Consider the following 23,624-nt stretch of genomic DNA (forward strand, 5'->3'; position numbering starts at 1 on the left):
CTGTAACCCTACACTATCTACTTGGCACGTGTTCATTACTTATATACATAATATGACACATAGACATGTTCCTATCTTAAGTTCCTTGGTAGCAAATTCTAAAATAGACCTAAATTAATCCCACCTTCTGATATTCACATTCATGTTTAATTCCTCTCCAATATGTATGAATAGAACCTGGAACTTGTTTCTAACCAAGTCATAAAGTACGAAATAGGTGATGAAATGTCACCTAAATTATTATTAGATTATGTAATTCCTATGTCACTAGAAGACTCTCTCTATTGACTTTTCAGCTTTCATGTTATGATGAAGAAAGCAGCAATGTTGGGGAGGCCCATGTAGCAAAAAGCTAATGGCAGCCAGTAGTCACTTAAAAAATGAGGCCCTCAGTCAAATAGTCTGCAAGAAACTGAATCCTACCAAAAAGTCATGTGAGTTTGGAGAAGAATCTTCCCCAGTCATGCTTTCAGATGAGATCTCTGTCTAGCCAACATTTTATTGCAGCCTATGAAAGATCCTGAAGTAGAGGACGCACTAAGCTATACTAGGATTCTTGACTCACAGAAACTATGTGTTGTTTAATCCATTAATATTGGGGTAAAATTGTTATAGTAAATAGATAATAGAGTAAGATTAGTCTAAGTTTACATAATAGTGAAGGAGTGAGCTGGAATTTAAACTCTGATCTCTATGACTCAAAGACACATATATCTATGCTATATGAGTATCTGTCATGAAGTGTTGTAAAGATTAAATAAAATATATATAAAATATTAGCACAGTTCCTGGAACATTCCTGAAATGATTTTTCTTGTTGTTTTAGTTAGACAACAATGTCTACTATCAAATAAAAGCAAATATTATTTGAAAACTCAAAAATATACACCATGGAATATTATGCAGCCATCAAAAACGATGAGTTCATGTCCTTTGTAGGGACATGGATGAACCTGGAGACCATCATTCTCAGCAAACTGACACAAGAACAGAAAATGAAATACTGCGTGTTCTCACTCATAGGTGAGTGTTGAACAATGAGAACACATGGACACAGGGAGGGGAGCACTACACACTGGGGTCTATTGGGGGGACTAGGGGAGGGACAGTTGGGGCTGGGGAGTTGGGGAGAGATAGCATGGGGAGAAATGCCAGATATAGGTGAAGGGGAGGAAGATGACAAATCAAACTGCCACGTGTCTACCTATGCAACAATCTTGCATGTTCTTCACATGTACCCCAAAACCTAAAATGCAAAAGAAAAAGAAGAAAAAGAATAATAATAAAGGGCTTAGAGGAAATTGACTGTAAACATAAATCAAGGTATATTATATTTTATACTGAATATTTATTTTTACTTATCTTTCCCCAAATTACTGGGGTACAGGTGGTATTTGGTTCCATGAATACATTCTTTAGTGATGATTTGTGAGATTTTGTTGCACCCACCACCCAAGCAGTATAATGCACCATATTTGTAGTCTTTTATCCCTCGCCTCCCATCCACTCTTCCCCAAAGTCTCCACAGGTCATTGTATCATTCTTAGGCCTTGTGTTCTCATAGCTTAGTTCCCACATGTCAGTGAGAACATACGATGTTTTGTTTTCCAATCCTTAGTTACTTCACTTAGAATAACGGTCTCCAATCTTCTAGGTAACTGCAAATGCTGTTAATTCATTCCTTTTTATGGCTGAGTAGTATTCCATCATATATACATATATATACACACACACACACACACAATATCACACACACACATATATTATATATATATATATCACAGTGTCTTTATTCACTTGTTGATTTATGGGCATTTGGGTTGGTTCCACGATTTTGCAATTGTGAATTGTGCTGTTATAAACCTGTGTGTGCAAGTATCTTTTTCATATAATGACTTCTTCCCCTCTGTGTAGATACCCCGTAGTGTGATTGCTGGATCAAATGGTAGTACTACTTCTAGTTCTTTAAGGAATCTCCACACTGTTTTCCATAGTGGCTGCACTAGTTTACATTCCCACCAGCAGTGCAGAAATGTTCCCTGGTCACCACATTCATGCCAACATCTACTGTTTTTTTTTTATTTTTTTATTATAGCCATTCTTGCAGGAGTAAGGTGGTATGGCATTGTTTTAATTTGCATTTCCCTGATCATTAGTGTTGTTGAGCATTGTTCCATATGTTTTCTGACCATTTGTATATCTTCTTTTGAGAATTGTCTGTTCATGTTCTTAGCCCACTTTTTGATGGTATTGTTTGTTTTTTTCTTACTGATTTGTTTCAGTTCATTGTAGATTCTGTATATTAGTCCTTTGTCAGATACATAGATTGTGTAGATTTTCTCCCACTCTGTGGGTTGTTTGCTCTGCTGACTGTTCCTATTGCTGTGCAAAAGCTCTTTAGTTTAATTAAGTCCCAACTTTTATGTTTGTTTTTATTGCATTTGTTTCTGGGTTCTTGGTCATGAAATCCTTCCTTAAGCCAATGTCTAGAGGGTTTTTCCAATGTTAACATCAAGAATATTTGTAGTTTCAGGTCTTAGATTTAAGTCTTTATTCAATTGAGTTGATTTTTTTTTATAAGGTGAGAGATGAGGATACAGTTTCATTCTCCTACATGTGGCTAATTATACCAGCACTATTTGTTGAAAAGGCTGTCCTTTCCCACTTTATGTTTTTGTTTGCTTTGTTGAAGATCAGTTGATTTTAGGTATTTGGGTTTATTTCTGGAATCTCTATTCTGTTCCATTGGCCTATGTGCCTACTTTTATAGCAGTACCAGGATGTTTTGGTGACTATGGCCTTATAGTATAGTTTGAAATCAGATAGTGTGATCCCTCTAGATTTGTTCTTTTTGCTTAGCCTTGCTTTGGCTATGTGGGTTCTTTTCTGGTTCCATATGAATTTTAGAATTTTTTTTTCTTCGAATTCTGTGAAGAATGCTGGTAGTATTTGATGGGGATAGCATTTAATTTGTAGATTGCTTTTGGATGTATGGTCATTTTCACAATATTGCTTCTACCCATTCATGAGCATGAAATGTATTTGTTTGTGTAGTCTATGATTTCTTTCAGCAGTGTTTTTTATTTGTTTGTTTGTTTTGAGTCTTGCTCTATTGCCAGGCTGGAGTGTGCAGTGGTGCAGTCTCAACTCACTGCAAACTCTGCCTGCCGAATTCAAGTGATTCTCCTGCCTCAGCCTCCCAAGTAGCTGAGACTACAGGCACATAACACCACACAGGGCTAATTTTTGTATTTTTATTAGAGGCAGGGTTTCACCATGTTGGTCAGGCTGTTTGCAATCTCTTGACCTCATGATCCTCCCACCTCAGCCTCCCAAAATGCTGGGATTACAGGTGTGAGCCACTGCACCCAGCCTTAGCAATGTTTTGTAGTTTTCTTTGTAGAGATCTTTCGCCATCTTAGTTAGGTATATTCCTCAGTATTTTATTTGTTTTTGCAGCTATTGCAAAAGGGGTTGAGTTCTTGTTTTGATTCTCTGCTGGTTGCTGATGATATATAGAAGAGATGCTGATTTGTGTACATTAATCTTGTATCTGGAAACTTTCTAAATTCTTTTGTCAGTTCTAGGAGCTTTCTGGAGGAGTCTTTAGGGTTTTCAAGATAAATAATTATATCATCATCAAACAATGACAGTTTGACTTCCTCTTTACCGATGTGGATGCCCCTTATTTCTTTCTCTTGTCTGATTGCTCTGGCTAGGACTTCCAGTGCTATTTTGAAGAGGAGTGATGAGAGTGAGTGTCCTAGTCTTGTTATGTTGGACATAGATGACAATGTAATAAAAGTCATCTATGACAAACCCAGAGAAAATCTTATTATGTTGGCTCTGGGTTTGTCATAGATGACTTTTATTACACTGAAGTATGTCCTTTCTATGCCAATTTTGCAGAAAGTTTTAATCATAAAGAAATGTTGGATTTTGTCAACTGTGTTTTCTGCATCTATTGAGATGAACATGTAATTTTTGTTTTCAATTCTGTTTATCTGGTGTGTCACATTATTGACTTGCATATGTTAAACCATCCCTGCATCCCTGGTATGAAACCCACGTGATCATTGTGAATTACCTTTCATCTATTTTCATCAAGGATATCAGTCTGTAGTTTTGTTTTTTGGTTATGTCCTTTCCTGGTTTTGGTATTAGGGTGATGCTGGCTTCACAGAATGAAATAAGAGGGGGTTCCTTCTCTATTTTGTAAAATAGTGTTGAAACGATTGGTACCAATTCTTCTGTGAATATCAGGTATAATTCTGCTGTGAATTCATCTGTTCCAGGACCTTTTTGGTTGGTAATTTTTAATTGCCATTTCAATCTCATTTTTTGTTATTGGTCTGTTCAGGGTATCTAATTCTTCCTGATTTAAGCTAGAAGGGTTGCATTTTTCCAGGAATTTGGCCATTTCTTCTAGGTTTTCTAGTTTATATGCATAAACATGTTCACAGTAGCCTTGAATAATATTTTGTATTTCAGTGATGTCATTGTAATATCCCGTATCTTTTCTTAATGAGGTCATTTGGATTTTCTCCCTTTTCTTGCTTAATCTTGCTAATAGTCTACAAATGTTGCTTATTTATTCAAAGAACCAGCTTTCTGTTTCATTTATCTTTGTATTTTTTGTTTGTTTGTTTCAATTTCATTTAGTTCTGCCCTGATCTTGGTTCTTTCCTTTCTTCTGCTGAGTTTGGGTTTGGCTTGTTCTTGTTTCTTTAGTTCCTTGAGGTGTGACCTTAGAGTGCCAGTTTGTGCTTTATCAATCTTTTTCATGCAGGCACTGAGGGCAACTTTCCTCTTAGCACTGCCTTTGCTGTATCCCAGAGGTTTTGCTGGCTTGTGTCATTACTGTAATTCAGTTTAAAGAATTTCTTAATTTCTATCTTGATAATGTTTTTGACTCAATGCTCATTCAGAAGCAGGTTATTTACTTTCCATGTATTTGCATGGTCTTGATGCTTCCTTTTGGAATTGATTTTCAGTTTTATTCCACTGTGATATGAGAGAGTGCTTGATATAAATTCAATTTTCTTAAATTTATTGAGGCTCATTTTATGGCCTATCATATGATCTTGGAGAAAGTTCCATGCACTGTTGAATAGAATGTGTATTCTGCAGCTATTGGGTGAAATGTTCTGTATATATCTGTTAAGTCCATTTGTTCCAAAGTATAGTTTAAATCCATTGTTTCTTTGTTGACTTTTTGTCTTGATAAACTGTCTAGTGCTGTCAGTGGAGTACTGAAGTTCCTCACTATTATTGTGTTACTATCTACCTCATTTATTAGGTCTATTAGTAATTGGTTTATAAATTTGGGAGCTCCAGTGTTAGGTGCATATATGTTTAGGACTGTGATATTTTCCTATTGGACAAGGCCTTTTATCACTATATAATGTCGCTCTTTGTCTCTTTTAACTTTTGTTGCTCTAAAATGTATTTTGTCTGATATAACAATAGCTACCCCTTCTTGCTTTTGGCGTCCATATGCGTGAAATGCCATTTTTCACCCCTTTACATTAGGTTTATGTGAGTCCTTACATATTAGGTTAGTCTCCTGAAGGCAGCAGATAGTTGGTTGGTGAGTTCTTATCCATTCAGCAGTTCTGTATCTTTTACATGGAGCATTTAGGCCATTTATGTTTGATGTTAATATTGAGATGTGAGGTACCATTGCATTCATTGTGCTATTTGTTGCTTCAGTACTTTGATTTTTACAATTTTTGCTTTTACCTTTTAATTTATATTTTTGTTTTATAGATCCTATATGATTTACACTTTAAAGAGGCTCTGTTTTGATGTGTTTCCAGAATTTATTTCAAGATTTAGAGCTTCTTTTAGCAGTTCTTATAGTCATGTCTCAGTAGTAGCAAATTCTCTCAGCATTTGTTTGTCTGAAAAAGACTGTATCATTCCTTTATTGTTCCTTCATATATGATGGATTAGTTTTGCTGGATACAAAATTATTGGCTGATCACTGTTTTGTTTAAGGAGGCTGAAGATAGGGCCCCAATCCCTCCTAGATTGTAGGGTTTCTTCTGAGAAATCTACTGTTAATCTGATAAGTTTTCCTTTATAGGTTACCTGGTGCTTCTGTCTCACAGCTCTTGTGATTCTTTCCTTCATCTTAACTTTGGATAACCTGATGACAATGAGCCTAGGCAATAATCTTTTTGCAAAGAATTTTCCAGGTGGTATTTGTGCTTCTTGTATTTTGATGTCTAGGTCTCTGGCAAGGCCGAAGGTTTCCTCAATTATTCCCCTAAATACATTTTCCAAGCTCTTAGAATTATCTTCTCCCTAGGAACACCAATTATTCTTAGCTTTGGTCATTTAACATAATCCCAGACTTCTTTGAGACTTTGTTCAGATTTTCTTATTCATTTTTCTTTGTCTTTGCTGGATTGGAGTAATTAAAAGACCTTGTCTTTCAGCACTAAATTTCTTTTTCTGCTTGTTTCATTCTATTGCTGATATTGCTGAGACATTCCAGAGCATTTTGCATTCTTTTCTTTTTTCTTTTCTTTAGATGGAGTCTTGCTCTGTTGCCAGGTTGGAGTCCAGTGGTGCCATTTCAGCTCACCACAACCTCTGCCTCCTGCATTCAAGCAATTCTCCTGCCTTAGCCTCCCAAGTAGCTGGAACTACAGGCACATGCCACCATGCCTGGCTAATTTTTGTATTTTAAATAAAGATAGGGTTTCACTATATTGGCCAGGCTGTCTCGAATTCCTGACTTCAGGTGATCCAACTGTCTCAGCCTCCCAAAGTGCTGGGATTACAGGCATGAGCCACCATGCCCAGCTAGCATTTTGCATTTCTCTAAGTATGTCCAATGTTTCCTGAATTTTTGATTGTTTCTTTCTTCAAGCTATCTATTTCCTTGAATATTTCTCCCTTCACTTCTTGTATTGTTTTTTGGATTTCCTTGCATTGGGCTTTGCTGTTCTATGGTTCCTCCCTGATTAGCTTAGTAATTAACCTCCCAAATTCTTTTTCAGGTAAATCAGGGATTTCTTATTGGTTTGGATCCATTGAAGGTGAACTAGTGTGATTTTTTTGGGGAGGTGTTAAGGAGCTCTGTTTTGTCATATTACCAGAGTTGGTTTTCTGGTTCCTTCTCACTTGGGCAGGCTCTGTTAGAGTGAAGATCTAGGGCTGAAGGTTTCTGTTCAGATTCTTTTGTTCCATGGGGCATTCCCCCTTTTTCTATGGATGTGGCTTGCTGTGAGTCAAATTAGAGTGATTGTTGTTTCTCTTCTGGGGCTAGCCACTCAGCAAGTCTACCCAGCTCTGGGCTTATACTAGAGGGTGTCTGTGCAGATGCCTGTGATGTGAGCCATCTGTGGGTCTCAGCCCACATGGTATATCCTTATACCAGCATCTGTTCTGGTGAAGGTGACAGGGGTGTACAATGGACTCCATTAGTTTTCTTAACTTTGGTGGTTTAATGCTCTACTTTTGTGCTGATTGGCCTCCTGCCAAGAGGTGGTGCTTTCCAGAGAGCATACAGCTGTGGTAGTATGGAGAGAAACTGGTAGTGGGTGGGGCCCCAGAACTCCCAAGATTATATGCCCTTTGTCTTTAGTTATGTCTTTAGAAAGGACCATCAGGTGGAGGCAAAGCTAGGCATGTCTGAGCTCAGACTCTCCTTGGGTGGGTCTTGCTGCAGCTGCTGTGGGAGATGGGAGTGAGGTTCCCAGGTCAATGGAGGTGTGTACCTAGGAGGATTATGGCTGCCTCTGCTGAGTCATGTAGGTTGTCAGGGAAGTAGGGGAAAGCCAGCAATCACAGGCTTCATCCAGCTCTCATGCAAACCGAAGGGCCAGTCTCACTCCCACCATGCCCACGTAACAGCCTTGAGTCTGTTTCCAGGTAGTGGGTGAGCCAGGCTTGAGGACTTGTCCCAGGCTACCCATCTCCCAGCTATGGAAAAAAAAAGGCTTGGTTCTTCCCACACCTGTGGAGTCTGCACACTGGATTCGCACCCTCCCCTGAGTTCTGGCCAGTAGGCTTATAGCCTCATTCAAATTGTTATAATGTTAAGGTGGAGATTTCCTTTTCCCTGTGGTGTTTTCTCCTCTGCTCCTCAGGCTGCCCCCCTGATGGATCCCTGTGGTGCCAGGCAGGAATAGCCTCATTACTCTAAATTGACTCAGTTCCAGGTAAGGTCAGAAACTTCTCCTGCCAACAGACCTTCAGTTTCTCCAGTAGAGGTGTGCCTTTAGGAGAGCAGGCTCTCCCTCTCCCACTTCCAGCTGGGATACTCACAGTATTTGGGGTGTCTTCTGTGTTCTGCAGGAGCAGTCTGCATTCTTATGAAGGTCTGTGAGTCCTTTCAGGATTGCTGGTTTGTTCTTACAGTCAATCTGGAGCTATGATTCACAATGTGAGCCTCCACACGCTGTTCTGCCCATCCAAGTCAGAGTTCCAACCTAGTCCTGCTTCCTATCTGCCATGAGGATGCCTGATTATATACTCCTTGATAGTAAACTCAGTCTAGTATGTCTACTCTTAGAGTCATATTTCAAGTCTTCATTTTATTATTATTAATTAATTAGACAAACATTCATTAAATACCTAATATTTTAAGGCACTGGAATACAAAGATTAATATGACCTCAATCCTTCTTCCTTTAAATTTTTTATTGTCACTGTAAGGTAATATGTATCAACCTATGAAAGGTTATGAGAACATGGAGAAAAGAAAAAATATTTACTCAAAGAATATTTATTTAAAAAATGAATGAACTGATCTACTATATTTCTCATTTTAATTAGAATATTCAATCAGGCAGGCAAGAGCCTGAGTGAAATTTCATTGTGTTTAATCACAATATAGACTATATAATGGCTCCTTTGTGTAACCTTGGGGAAATTAATACATCTCTCTATTCTTTATTTTTTTTTTAATTTCACTTTAGGTTCTGGGGTACATGTGCAGGTCATACAGGGTTGCTGCATAGGTGCATACATAACCAGGTGGTTTGCTGCCTTTATTCCCCCTTCATCTATATCTAGCATTTCTCCCCATGTTATCCCTCCCCACCTACCCCAACCCCTGCTGTCTCTCCCTTAGCTCCCCCTCCACTGCCCGTAGTGTGTGATGCTCCTCTCCCTGAGTACATGTGTTCTCATTGTTCTACAACACTCGCCTATAAGTGAGAACATGCAGTGTTTGATTTTCTGTTTTTGTGCCAGTTTGCTGAGAATGATGGCTTCCAGATTCATCCAAGTCCCTACAAAGAACACAAACTCATCATTTTTATGGCTGTGTAGTATTCCATGGTGTATATGTGCCACATTTTCTTTGTCCACTCTATCATTGATAGGCCTTTGGGTGGTTTCCAGGTCTTTGCTATTGTACACAGGGCTGCAATGAACATACATGTGCATGTGTCTTTATAATAGAATGATTTATAGTCCTTTGGGTATATACCCAGCAATGGTATTGCTGGGTCAAATGGAGTTTCTATTTCTAGATCCTTTAGAAATTGCCACCCTGTCTTCCAGAATGATTGAACTAATTTACACTCCCACCAACAGTGTAAGAGTGTTCCTATTTCTCCGCATCCTCTCCAGCATCTGTTTTCTCCAGATTTTTTAATGATCACCATTCTATCTGGTGTGAGATGATACCTCAATGTGGTTTTGACTTACATTTCTCTAATGATCAGTGATGATGAGCATTTTTTCACGTTTCTTGGCCTCAGATATGTCTTCTTTTGAAAACTGTCTGTTCATATCCTTCACCCACTTTTGAATGGGTTTGTTTGTTTATTTTTTGTATATCTGTTTTAGTTCTTTGAAGGTTCTGGATATTAGCCCTTTGTCAGATGGGTAGATTGCAAATATTTTTTCCCATTCTGTTGGTTGTCAGTTCGTTCTAATGATTGTTTCTTTTGCTGTACAGAAGCTCTGAAGTTTAATTAGATCCCATTTGTCCACTGTGGCTTTTGTTGCCATTGCTTTTAGTGTTTTAGTCATGAAGTCCATGCCTATGCCTATGTCCTGGATGGTTTTGCTTATGTTTTCTTCTAGATTTTTTATAGTGTTAGGTTTTGTGTTTAAATCTTTAATCCATCTGGAGTTAATTTCAGTGTAAGGTATCAGTAAGGAATCCAGTTTCTGCTTTCTGCACATTGCTAGCCAGTTTTCCCAATGACATTTATTAAACATGGAGTCCTTTCTCTATTGCTTGTTTTTGTCAGGTAAAAGATCAGATGGTTGTAGATATGTGGTGATGCTTCCGAGGTCTCTGTTTTGGTACCAGTACCATGCTGTTTTGATTACTGTTGCCTCATAGTATAGTTTGAAGTATGGCAGTGTGATGTCTCCAGTTTTGTTGTTGCTGTTGTTGTTGTTTGTTTGTTTGTTTTTTTGCTTTGGCTATGTGGGCTCTCTTATGGTTCCATATGAAGTTTAAAGTGTTTTTTTCCAGGTCTGTGAAGAAGGTCATTGGTAACTTGATGGGGATAGCATTGAATCTATAAATTACTTTGAGCAGGATGGCCATTTTCACAATATTGATTCTTCCTAACCATGAGCATGGAATGTCTTCCCATCTGTTTGTGTCCTCTCCTATTTTGTTGAGCAGTGGTATGTATTTCTCCTTGAAGAGGTTCTTTACATCCTTTGTTAGTTGTATTCCTAGGTTTTTTATTCTCTTTGTAGCAATTGTGAATGGCAGTTCATTCTTGATTTGGCTCTCTTTAAATCTGTTATTGGTATATAGGAATGCTTGTGATTTCTGCACACTGATTTTTGTATCCTGAGACTTTACTGAAATTCCTTATCAGTTTCAGGAGATTTTGGGCTGAGACAATGAGGTCTTGTAAACATATAATCATGTTGTCTGCAAATGGAGACAATTTTGACTTCTTCTTTTCCTAATTTAATACACTTTATTTCTTTTTCTTGCCCGATTGCTGTGGCTAGAACTTCCAATACTATATTGAATAGGGGTGGTGAGAATAGGCTTTCTTGTCTAGTGCCAGATTTCAAAGGGAATGCTTCCAGTTTTTGCCCATTCAGTATGATATTCGCTTTAGGTTTGTCCTAAATAGCTTTTGTTATTTTATGATACGTTCCATTGATACCTAGTTTATTGAGAGTATCATGCGGTTTTTGTCTTTTGTTCTGTTTATGTGATGGATTACATTTATGGACTTGTGTATGTTGAACCAGCCTTGCATCCCCAGGATGAAGCCTACTTGATTGTGATGAATATGCTTTTTGATGTGCTGTTGCATCCGGTTTGCCAGTATTTTATTGAAGATTTTTGCATTGATGTTCATCATGGATATTGGTCTGAAGTTTTCTTTTTTAGTTGAGTCTCTGCCTGGTTTTGGTATCAGGATGATGTTGGTCTCATAGAATGAGTTAGGGAGGATTCCCTCCTTTTGTAGTTTGGTATAGTTTCAGAAGGAATGGAACCACCTCCTCTTTGTATGTCTGGGAGAATTTGGCTGTGAACACGTCTGGACCTGGACTTTTTATGGTTGGTAGGCTATTGATTGCTGCCTAAACTTTAACCCTTGTTATTGGTCTATTTAGGGATTACACTTCTTCCTGGTTATTCTTGGTAGAGTGCAAATGTCCTGAAATTTATCCATTTCTTTCAGGTTTACTGGTTTATGTGCGTAGAGCTGTTTGTAGTAATCTCTGATAGTAGTCTGTATTTCTGCGGAATCAGTGGTGATATCCCCTTTATCATTTTTTATTGCATCTATTTGATTCTTCTCTCTTTTATTAGTCTAGCTAGTAGTCTATTTTGTTGATCTCTTAAAAAATCCAGCCCCTGGATTTATTGATTTTTTTGAAGGGTTTTGTGTCTCTTATCTCCTTCAGTTTGGCTCTTATCTTAATTATTTCTTGTCTTCTGCTAGCTTTTGACTCCCACACAATAACAGTGGGAGACTTCAACACTCCACTGTCAATATTAGACAAATCAATGAGACAGAAAATTAAAAAGGACATCCAGGACTTGAATGCCGAGCTGGACCAAGTGGACCTAATAGACATATACAGGACACTCCACCCTAAATCCATAGAATATACATTCTTCCCAGCACCACATTCCACTTACTCTAAAATTGACTACATAACTGGAAGCAAATCACTCCTCAGCAAATGCAAAAGAACAAAAATCATAACAAACCGTCTATCAGACTATAGCGCAATCAGATTAGAAGTCAGGATTAAGAAATTCACTCAAATCCACACAACTACTTGGAAACTGAAAAACTTGCTTCTGAGTGTCGACTGGATAAACAATGAAATGAAGGCAGAAATAAAGATAATCTTTGAAACCAATCAGAATGAAGACACAACTTACCAGAATATCTGGGACACCTTTAAAACGGTGTCAAGAGGGAAATTTATATCAATAAATGCCCACATGAGAACAAGGAAAGATTTAAAATTGACACCCTATCATCAAAATTGAATGAGCTAGAGGAGCAAAATAAAAAAAACCTCTCTATTCTTTAGTACTATCTATTCCTATAATGTGAACTCCATCATCATATTCTATGTCATGATGAAATATCCTAAAGTCACAGAAAACCAGGACTCCCAATGGTGTATAGGGAGAACACTCTTCTTATTTCTTACAAGAAAATGAAAAAAGTTCACATATTATGAGAAAAAAATTACAATGCTATTTCAAATTTCTAGGGTAGTCTATAATAGCTTAATTTTTTTCTTAGTATCATATCCCCCAATAACATTTCCCTAGATGTCTAATGTGTCTTCTTCCATCCCCCAGCACCTCAGTGATCGTTGGAGTAGATAAGTACAAGCAGCTAATGTAGTTCAGCAAAAAGACCCCAGAGATCCTATTTTATACTAAGTTATCACCACCAACTTATTCCTACCTATATCAGAAAGAATAATATACTCTGTACTATGAAAGTAAAAGATCTCATTTTCAATTTGGGAAAAAATGCACTGTGTGCATAATTGTTTTTGAAAAGAGACTTGTTCCCTTTTAAAAACTTCTACATTATTATGTATAATGTTTATAATGTCTCAAACAAAATAATAATAAAATTTAAATTTTCTTCTCACACATTTTGACTGAGCATGGTGGGTCATGCCTATAATCCCAGCACTTTAGGAGACTGAGGTGGGAGGATCCCTTGAAGCAGAAGTTCCAGCCAGACTGGGCAACACAGTGAGATCTCATCTCTTCAGAAAATTTGAAAACCTTATCTGGGTGTGATGATGCAATCCCATCTACTCAGGAAGCTGAGGGGAGAGGACTGTTTGAGGCCAGGAGTTCCAGATAGCAGTGAGGTATGATTACCCCACTTCACTTCAGCCTGGGTGAAAAAGCGAGATCCAGTCTAGAAACACACACATGCGTATGTGCATACACACACACACACACACACAGTCTCAGAGCTAAGACACATAGAGCCAGGATTTAAATCTAGAAGGTCCAGACTACAAAGATCATGGTTTTTCTAATTCATCACAATGCTCCAACAGTGCTATGCAGAGAAGTTCCTGTAAATAAGATTTCTTCTATGCCAAAGACAGATTACTCTGCGGGACAAGCAATCATCAGCAAAGAGTTTGAGTTTCTGAGGAAGAGCCTTGAAAATGCAAATACACTTTTTTAAGTGAGCACACATAAACGTTTTTAAAATTTTAGCTTTGGTCTCAGAGACATAATAATAAAACAGTTGAAACCATCATGTTTTTAGCTTACTAAACAAATTTTCACTTTCCATTTGCAAATAGATCAAGCCTCATTAGTGATGTTTTTAAGACACTCCAGACATCAAGTGTTTTTAATAACAATATGTTTTTAAGAAAGCATGCTTGAGAGGAGGCAGAGAAAGAGAAAAATAGAAGGCTCCATCAATTGTCCCTCCCGCAAGGACACCAGTTTAACAACTATGTACACACACACACACAGACACATTCATAAGAACCAAAAATCAGGTGAACACTCATAGTACCTGGTTTTAACTTCTTATTCTTCAAAGAGGCACTGAAGAAATGAAAAAAAAAAAAGTCTTAACTCATTGACACCACTACTACCTCATACCCTGGTGGCAGCAGCATAATTCAGAGAGTGTCTCTGGGCACTGGGGAAGGAAGAACACAGCAATGATAAGACATTAAACTCAGGGCTGTCCTCTTAGCATAGAAAGCAAAACTGGACCAAACTCAGCTGAAACCCGCCCATGGAGGTTTAACCCAGCTCTAACCAGAGGAGAATAACTGTTCCCAGTGGTCCCAACTTGAGTTCCTGCAAACCTCACCACCAAGCGCTAAAGTGGTCTCTAAGTAAACATAAAAGGCAGTCTATGCCATAAGGTCTGCAACTTGTAGGTGAGTCCTATTGCTGAACTAGGCCCAGAGACAGTGAATTGGGGAAGGATATGACATACTGAGATATCAGTTGGAGTGGCAACGAGAGAGCCGGTATCACCTCTCCCCTAACCCAAGGCTGCAAAGTTCACAGCTCCAAAAGAGACCCCTTCCTTATGCTTGAGAAGAAAAAATAGAAGAGTTGGGAAGACTTTGTCTTGCATATTAAATACCAGCTCTACCACAGTATGATAGGGCACCAGTTAGAGTAGTGAGGCCTTGTTCCAGGCACTAGCTCCAGGACATTTTCAGACAGACCCCTGGACCAGAGAAGAAGCTTCTACCTTAAAGCAAAAAACCCAGTCATAGCAACAGTTATTACCTGCTAAGAGAAGAGCCCTTGGGCCCTGAATAACCATCAGTGATACCCACATAGTACCTCAAGGGCTGTGGGTGAGCCATAGACTTGCTGGCTTCAGGTGAGACCCAGCACATTACCACCTGTGGCAGCTATGAAAAAAAACTCCTTCTTGAGAAAAGTAGAAAAAAAATAAAGGAGACATTACCTTGGACCTTAGGTACCAGCATGGCCACAGTGGGGCAGAACACCAAGCTGGCTTTTGGGTTCCCTGATTTTTTTTTTTAGATGGAGTCTCACTGTTACCAGGCTGGTGTGCAGTGGTGCAATACCTGGCTCACTACAACTTCTGCCTGCCAGGTTCAAGCAATTTTCCTGCCTCAGCCCCTCAAATAGCTGGGAGTACATGTGCATGCTACCATGCCCAGCTAATTTTTGTATTTTTCATAGAGATGAGGTTTCATTACGTTGGCCAGGATGGTCTTAATCTCTTGACCTCATGATTTACCTGTCTAGGCCTCCCAAAATGCTGGGATTACAGGCATGAGCCACTACACCCTGCTGGGATCCCTGATTCTAAGACTTGATACTTCTACAGCACCTCTGGGCTTGCCATGGGCCAGCAAGGAGCCTAGTATCCTAAAAGGCAAGTTGCAGGCCAAGCAGCATTCACCATAAACGGACTTAAGAGCTCTTGAACCTTAAGGGACCATCAACAGTATTCTGGTAGTATTCTTCATGGCCTATGGTGGCAGTGGCTATGGGGTAAGGCTCATCTTTTAGAAAAAGGAGAAAAAAGTGAGAAATGCTGTGTCTTAGGACTTGAGTGACAGTTCACCTACAGTATAGTAGAAAACCAGGTAGACTTCTAAGGTATTTGACTCTAGTCCCTGACTCCTGGGTGGTACCTCTGGACCCTCCTGGGGCCTGGGAGAAGTTGCCACGCTGAAGGAAAAAAAACTGGCCTGGCTGGCTTCACCACATGCTGACTGTAGAGCCCCAGAGCATTGAGCGAACATTGGCAGTTCCCAAGGAGTGGTTACACTAGGCCTTGGGCGAGACTCAGTGCTGTGATGGCTTCAGGTCTAACCCAGTACAGTCCTTGTTGTGGTAACTACACGGGTTTTGTGTCATGTCACCTCTAATTCCAGGAGGCTCAGAACAGAAAGAGATACTGTTTGTTTTGGAAGAATGTAAGGGAAAAGAATAGGAATCTCTTCCTGGTAAACCAGAGAATTCTCCTGGATCTTGCACAAGACTATCAAGTCAGTACCTCTATGAGTCTGCAAGAACCACAGCATATTAGGCTTGGGGTGTCATCTAAAGCAGGTACAGCTTAAATCACGTGATGGTTAATATTGTCAACTTGATTGAAGGATGCAAAGTATTGTTTCTGGGTGTGTCCGTGTGGGTCTTCCCACAGAAGATTAACATTTCAGTCAGTGGACTGAAAGAAGCAGATCCATTCTCAATCTTGGTGAAAACCATCCAATTGGCTGCCAGCACAGCTAGAAAAAGCAGGTGGAAGAAAGTGACTTTCAAAGACATCTGACTTTCATTCCTCTCCTGTGCTGGAGGCTTCCTGCCCTTGAACATCAGACCCCAGGTTCTTTGGCTTTTGGACTCTCAAATTTACCCAGTGGTTTGCCAGGGGATCTTAAGCCTTCAGTGACAGACTGAAGGCTACAGTGTTGGCTTCCCTACTTTTGAGGTTTTGGGACTTGGACTGAGCTACTACTGGCTTCCTTGCTCCTCAGCTTGAAGACAGCCTATCAAGAAACTTCGCCTTGTGATGGTGTTTGTCAATTCTCATTAATGAACTCCCTTTCATATAGACATGTATGTATCCTATTGGTTCTGTTTCTCTGAAGAACCCTAACACAGATCACAACACCCAAGTTCTTTCAAATATCTTGAAAGCTTTCCCAAGAAGGACAAGTACAAACAAACCTAAACAGTGAAGTCTTCAATAAATACCTGCCTCTTCAATGCCCAGACACCAAAAACATCTACCAGCATCAGCACCATTCAGAAAAACATGACCTCATCAAATGAACTCAGTAAAGCACAAGGGACCAATACCAGAGAAACAATATTTTACCTTTCAGATAATTCAAAATAGCTGTGTTGAGAAAATGCAAAGAAATCCAAGATGACAAGGAGAAAAAGATTCAAAACTCTATCTGGTAAATTTAATAAAGAGATTGAGATAATTTAGAAAGAATCAAACAGAATTTCTGGATATAAAAATTGCAATTGATATACTGAAAAATGCATAAGTCTTTTAATAAAAGAATTGATCAAGCAAAAAAAAATAGTGACCCTGAAAACAGGCTATTTAAAATAAACAGTCAGAGTATTTTAAAAAAGACAAAAAACAAGGAAGTAAACCTACGGAATCTAGAAAATAGTCTCAAAAGGGCAAATCTAAAACTTATTAGCCTCAAAGAGAAGACAGAGAAAGAAATATGGGCAGAAAATTTATTCAAAGAGATAGTAACAAGAACTTCCAAAACCTAGAGAAAGACATCAATAACCAAGGACAAAAAGGTTATGCAACACCAAGCTGACTTAAGCCAAATAATCAAACTATTTAATAATCAATCTCAGAAAGTTCAATGATAAAGAAAGAAGCCTAAAAGCAGGAAGAAACAAGAAACGAGTAGCATAAAATGGAGCTACAATATGTCTGCCAGCAGACTTTTCAATGGAAACCTTACAAACGAGGAGAGACTCAAATAATTTATCTAAGGTTCTGAAGGAAAAAAATCATTTTTTAAAAATACATATATTTTATTGTGTTTTAGGTTTCGGGGTACATGTGAAGAACATGCAAGATTGGTGCATACATACACACATGGCAATGTGGTTTGCTGCCTTCCCCCCATCACCTATATCTGGCATTTCTTCCGATGTTATCCCTCCTCAACTACCCACACCCTGCTGTCCCTCCCCTAGTTCCTCCCGACCGACCCCAGGGTATAATGCTCCCCTCCCTGTGTCCATTTGTTCTCATGGTTCAACACCTGCCTATGAGTCAGAACATGCGGTGTTTGATTTTCTGTTCTTGTGTCAGTTTGCTGAGAATGATGGTTTCCAGGTTTATCCATTTCCCTACAAAGGAAACAAATTCAACATTTCTTATGGCTGCAGAGTATTCCATGGTGTATATGTGCCATATTTTCCCTGTCCAGTCTATGATAGCATTGATGGGCATTTGTGTTGGTTCCAAGTCTTTGCTATTGTAAACAGTGCCACAGTGAACATTTGTGTGCATGTGTCCTTATAATAGAATGATTTATAATTCTTGAGATATATACCCAGTAATGGGATTGCTGGGTCAAATGGAATTTCTATTTCTAGGTCCTTAAGGAATTGCCACACTGTCTTCCACAAGAGTTGAACCAATTTACACTCCCACCAACAGTGTAAAAATGTTCCTATTTGTCCACATCCTCTCCAGCATCTGTTGTCTCCAGATTTTTTAATGATCACCATTCTAACTGGCATGAGATGGTGTCTCAATGTAGTTTTGATTTGCATTTCTCTAATGACAGTGATGATGAGCATTTTTTCATATGTTTCTTGGCCTCATACATGTCTTCTTTTGTAAAGTGTTCATATCTTTCGCATTGTCTCCAAGGCCTCTGTTCTGTTCCATTGGTCTATATCTCTGTTTTGGTACCAGTACCATGCTGTTTTGATTACTGTAGCCTTGTAATATAGTTTGAAGTCAGGTAGTGTGATACCTCCAGCTTTGTTTTTGCTTACAATTGAGTTGGCTATGCAGGTTGTCTTGTGGTTCCATATGAAGTTTGTGGTGGTTTTTTCCAGTTCTGTGAAGAACATCATAGGTAGCTTGATGGGAATAGCATTGAATCTATAAATTACTTTGGGCAGGACGGCCATTTGCACAATATTGATTCTTCCTAACCATAAGCACAGAATGTTTCTCCATCTGTTTGTGTCCTCTTATTTCATTGAGCAGTAGTTTGTAGTTCTTAAAGAGATCCTTTACATTCTTTGCTAGTTGTAGTCCTAGGTATTTTATTCTCTTTGTAGCAATTGTGAACTGTATTTCGTTCTTGATTTGGCTGTCTTTAAGTCTCTTATTGGTGTATAGGAGTGCTTGTGATTTTTGCACATGGATTTTGTATCCTGAGATTTTGCTGAAATTGCTTATAAGTTTCAGGAGATTTTGGGCTGAGACAATGGGGGTCTTCTAAATATATAATCATGTTGTCTGCAAGTAGAGACAATTTGACTTCCTCCTTTCCTAATTGAATACCCTTTATTTCTTTTTCTTGCCCAATTGCCCTGGCCAGAACTTCCAATACTATATTGAATATGAGTGGAGAGAGGACATTTTTGTCAAGTGCTAGATTTCAAAGGGAATGCTTCCAGTTTTTGCCCATACAGTATAATATTTGTTGTGGGTTTGTCGTAAATAGCTTTTATTATTTTGAGATACGTTCCATTGATACCTAGTTTATTGAGAGTTTTTAGCATAAAGGGCTGTTGAATTTTGTCACAGGCCTTCTCTGCATCTATTGAGATAACCATGTGGTTTTTGTCTTTGGTTCTGTTTATGTGGTGAATTATGTTTATAGACTTGCATATGTGAATTATGTTTATAGACTTGCATCCCAGGATGAAGCCTAGTTGATCATGATGGATAAGCTTTTTGATGTGCTGTTGCAATTGGTTTGTCAGTATTTTATTGAAGATTTTGAAGGTTATTAATTCCTGCCTCAATGTCAGCCCTTATTATTGGTCTATACGGGATTTCAACTTCTTCCTGGATGAGGCTTTGGAGGGTGCAAGTATCTGTGTTCATCATGGATATTGGCCTAAAGTTTTCTTTTGTTGTTGAGTCTCTGCTGAGTTTTGGTATCAGGATGATATTGTTCTCATAAAATGACTTGGGAAGATTCCTTCTTTTTAGATTGTTTGGAATAGTTTCAGAAGTAATGGTACCAGCTCCTCTTTATATGTCTGGTCGAATTTGGCTGTGAACCCATCTGGACCTGAGCATTTTTTGGTGGGTAGGTTATTAATTCCTGCCTCAACTTCAGCCCTTGTTATTGTTCTATACAGGATTTAAACTTCTTCCTGGATGAGGCTTTGGAGGGTGAAAGTATGTAGAAATTTATCCATTTCTTCCAGGTTTACTGGTTTATGCACATAGAGTTGTGTGTAGTAATCTCTGACGGTGGTTTCTATTTCTGTGGAATCTCTGGTGATATCCCCTTAACGTTTTTTATTGCATCTATTTGATTATTCTCTCTTTTTTTTTATTAATCTGGCCAGTGGTCTATTTTGTTGATCTTTTCAAAAACCCAGCTCCTGGATTTGTTGATTTTTTGAAGAGTTTTTTGTGTCTCTATCTCCTTCAGTTCTGCTCTGATGGTAGTTATTTATTGTCTTCTGCTGGGTTTTGAGATTTTTTTTTATCATGCTACTTTAGTTCTTTTAATTTTGATGGTAGGGTGTGGATTTTAGAACTTTCCTTGCTTCTCATGTAGGCATTTATTGCTATATATTTTCCTCTAAACACTGCTTTAAATGTGTCCCAGAGATTCTGGTATGTTCTGTCTTCGTTCTGGTTGGTTTTGAAGAACATCTTTATTTCTGCCTTCATTTCATTGTTTATCCAGTCAACATTTAAGAGCCAGTTGTTCAGTTTCCACAAAGCTGTGCAGTTCTGAGTTAGTTTCTGAATTCTGAGTTCTAACTTGATTGCACTGTGGTCTGAGAGACTGTTATGATTTCCATTCTTTTGCATTTGCTGAGGCGTGATTTACTTTTAATTATGTGGTCAATTTTAGAGTAGGTTTGATGTGATGCTGAGAAGAATGTATATTCTGTGGATTTAGGATGGAGATTTCTGTAAATGTCTATTAGGTTTGCTTGGTCCAGGTCTTAGTTCAAATCCTGGATATCCTTATGAATTTTCTGTCTCGTTGATCTGTCTCTTATTGACAGTGGAGTGTTAAAGTCTCCCAGTATTATTGTGTGGGAGTCTAAGTCTCTTTGTAAGTCGTTAAGAACTTGCTTTATGTATCTGGGTGCTCCTCTATTGGATGTGTATATATTTAGGATCATTAGCTCCTCTTGTTGCACTGATCTTTTTACCAGTATGTAATGTCCTTTGTCTCTTTTGATTTTTATTGGTTTAAAGTCTATTTTATCAGAGACTAGGATTGCAACTCCTGCTTTTTTTTTTTCTCCATTTGCTTGGTAGATCTTCCTCCATCCCCTTATTTTGAGCCTATGTGTACCCTTGCCTGTGAGATGGGTTTCCTGGATACAGCACACTGATGAGTTTTGGCTTTTTATCCAATTTGCCAGTCTGTGTCTTTTGATTGGGGCATTTAGCCCATTTACATTTAGGGTTAATATTGTTATGTGTAAATGTGATCCTGCCATTTTGATGTTAGCTGGTTGTTTTGCCTTTTAGTTGATACAGTTTCTTCATTGTGTCACTACTCTTTACCATCTGGTACGTTTTTGGAGTGGTTGGTACTGGTTGGTCCTTTCTATGTTTAGTGATTCTTTCAGGTGCTCTTGTAAAGCAGGCCTGGTGGTGATGAAATCTCTGAATAATTACTTGTTCATAAAGGATTTTATTTCTCCTTTGCTTGTGAAACTTAGTTTCGCTGGATATGAAACCCTAGGTTGAAAGTTCTTTTCTTTAAGAATGTTGAATATCAGCCCTCACTCTCTTCTGGCTTGTCAGGTTTCTGCTGAGAGATCCACTTTAATTTTCTTTTTCAGTAGCTGCAACAGGTGGTAATGTGCTGGATCTCACCTGGAGCCAGCAAGTCTATGGTTATTGGTGGAGGCTTTGTTGCAGTTTTGCTGGAGATTTGAATGCCATATGGACCCTTCTGGTTTCAGTGGTAGTGGTGGGGAGCTATGCATGTTTGTCCTTAAGACCTGCAGCAGTATATGCTGGCGTCTGTGTTGAGAGTCCTGGGCAGGGTGATTCTTGGGCCTCTGGGTGGCTTTCTTGCATGTCAATTGTAGTCATGCTATACTAGGCAAATGAGTGGGCTCCTGAGTTCCTGGGCAGCTGAAATACCATAGGCAATTGTGGTAGCAGTGGTGGTGAAGTCTTCTCCCATGTCCCAAGCACTGTCCTCTTGTGTTGGGAGTATTTGCAGGGGGTTATAGGAGCTGGTCTCTGAGCCAGCAGGTTGCACTTGCAGGTAGAAACAAGCTGATGTGGTAGCAGTAGAGTGTTCATGCCTGACGTTTGTTCACCAGGAGAAGTCCTTAGGTGTCCTAGGCATTAAAATGGGCTATAAATCTCCCAGAAGCCTAGACCTCACACTCTGTGTTAGATAATGGAACAAACCTGGCTGGAAGTGGACTGAGTGAACCCATGCTTGGGTTCGCCAAGAGCAAGTGCATGCATAAGTCATGACAGGTGTGGGGGCAATCCTAAGGCCCCTAGTAAAATGTTTGGGGGAGGGGTAACCTGTGCTGAGGTCCTTCCACAAGGTGGGAGTGGGATACTGGTACCATCTATCACAGCCGTGACCAGCAAATTCAGGACCCTTCTCCTTCTCATGCCCCAAACCCAGCAAGCCTCCCTCCCGCATTCCAGCCAACCTTATACTTCAGTCAGATGAGGCAGTTTGTGCCTCACCTTCAACCCAATGCCAGGCCATAGGAGCACCTGCCCAGCTTGGAACCAAGCCTTCATAGCAAGTCTCATCCTGCTTAGGTTGTAGGGGTTGCCTGGTTCCAGCACCAGTGGCTGAAAGCCAAGCCATCTCACTTATCAGTCCTAGTGATGGAAGCTCATGACCTGCTCAAGTGTGACTTTCAAAAGCTACAACCTGAGTTTCCCTAACACCCCAGTCAAAGGCCAGTGGTTTCCAGAACCATGCACAGTTTGTTAAGAACTAGGATTAAGAGTAGTGTTTTACTATAGGCACTTAGGTCTCAGAGAGGGGATGGAAATCAGGGAATGTTACCTCTTACAGTCTCCTAGCCACTCCTCAAGTCAGATTCAGATTGTGGGATTGTCAATTCTGTGGTGGGAATTATTCAACAGTGGGAAAGGGGACCATAGAAAGATAGTTATTCACCCTCTCCCTTATTGAGGATTTTCTTTTGGTTCCTAGCTGGTCTTAGTGGGTAACAATAACAATAACTTTTCATTAACATTTTCCAAAACCAGATCTAAGCTCTTTCATGCCTATCAATACCCACTATTTTCAGAAAAAGTGGTTTTTGCCTTAGAGGATGTGATAATGTGATAAGAAAAGAAATATATATATATTTTCATTCCCAGTTCTTGATGCAGAGTTCCTAAAACTCATGTAATTTCCTAAGTGATATGGGTGGTAGGAGCATCTTTTGGTTTAATGTTTGCTTTCTGACCCTGGTTCCTGACCCAGAGCTCCTAAATCACTTGGAATTTCCTGGTAGATAGGAGTATTTTGTTCTGATGAGGCTACAACTCTTGATGGGCTCCTAGATAGCTTCAGAATAAAGACTGGTTGCCAGCTTAACATATGGAGTTTTTTTTTAAGAACTTCTGTGCTGGTGAACATATCTACATACTAAGAGGGTGGCACACTCTCAACTCCATGTGGACAGAAGCTTTTGTGCTCAAGACCCTTCCAGACCTAGTCATATGTACATCTTCATTTGGCTGTTCATCTGCATCCTCTATCATATTTTATAATAAACCAGTAAATATAAGCAAGTATTTCCCTGAGTCACCTGCGTGATCATAGAAAATCATCAAACCCAAGGAGGAGTGTCATCAGAGTCATTAATTTTTAGTAAATTCAGACGTCAGTGTGGGTAATATGGGGCCCCCTACTTGGGATTTGCATCAGAAATGGGGGCTAGTCTTGTGGGACTGAGCCCATAATCTTTGGTGTCTGGACTAATTCCAGGTGGTTAAGTGTCA

The 23,624-nt window shown here is 39.2% G+C and overlaps 1 protein-coding gene across 20 annotated transcripts in view; it reads right to left on the reverse strand.

The window, feature by feature from the left end:
* LOC100393071 (BEN domain-containing protein 5) overlaps window positions 1-23,624 on the reverse strand; it is a 1,596,666-nt gene that overhangs the window by 1,134,495 nt on the left and 438,547 nt on the right. The window lies entirely within an intron of this gene.

This window comes from Callithrix jacchus, chromosome 7 (assembly GCF_049354715.1).
Source record: "Callithrix jacchus isolate 240 chromosome 7, calJac240_pri, whole genome shotgun sequence".
NCBI lineage: Eukaryota > Metazoa > Chordata > Mammalia > Primates > Cebidae > Callithrix > Callithrix jacchus.